The following is a 619-nucleotide window of genomic DNA, read 5'->3' as shown; positions in this document are numbered from 1 at the left end:
TTATTTCCAGAGTCCAAATAGGCCCACTAAAGTTCTTTCTTGGTGGTGAGAAGGGCTGGGTAATAAAACTTGCATTTCACTTGAGTGAAATTTCACTATCTCTGTGTGTCTCCTACCACTGGACTCCTATGAATTTCCCTGAGGGAGAAGGGCCTTGAATTTTTGTTGGATTTATTTTTCATCCTTTGATGTGCTTATGTGTACATAAGTCCAAAGTGGCTGCTACCTCTTGTTCACTTGGTCCATTCAGAATAGTGGCACAAGTATAGTAGACCAGTGTGATATTGTAGAAGAAACAGAAGATCAAGATCCCTTACAACTAAGTGATGACACAGGGAATACTTGCCAACTGAAAGTAAATTGCCTCTGATGGTCTTTATGGACAGCTGCATATCATGTACGGCATGTGTTAATCTGTTCATTAGGATACTAGACCACACCACACTACATCTGGTAGAGCAGCTGCGATTGGAGTCCCTACTTGCTTAAAGTTTTATTTTGTTTGTTTGTTTTTTCAAGACAGGATTTCTGTGTGGCCCTGGCGGTCCTGGAACTCACTTTGTAGACCAGGCTGGCCTCACTCTGCCTCTCAAGTTCTGGGATTAAAGGTGTGCACCAC

This window comes from Mastomys coucha, unplaced genomic scaffold (assembly GCF_008632895.1).
Source record: "Mastomys coucha isolate ucsf_1 unplaced genomic scaffold, UCSF_Mcou_1 pScaffold22, whole genome shotgun sequence".
In the NCBI taxonomy this organism is placed as follows: Eukaryota; Metazoa; Chordata; class Mammalia; order Rodentia; family Muridae; genus Mastomys; species Mastomys coucha.
Note: the sequence above shows the minus strand (reverse complement) of the source record.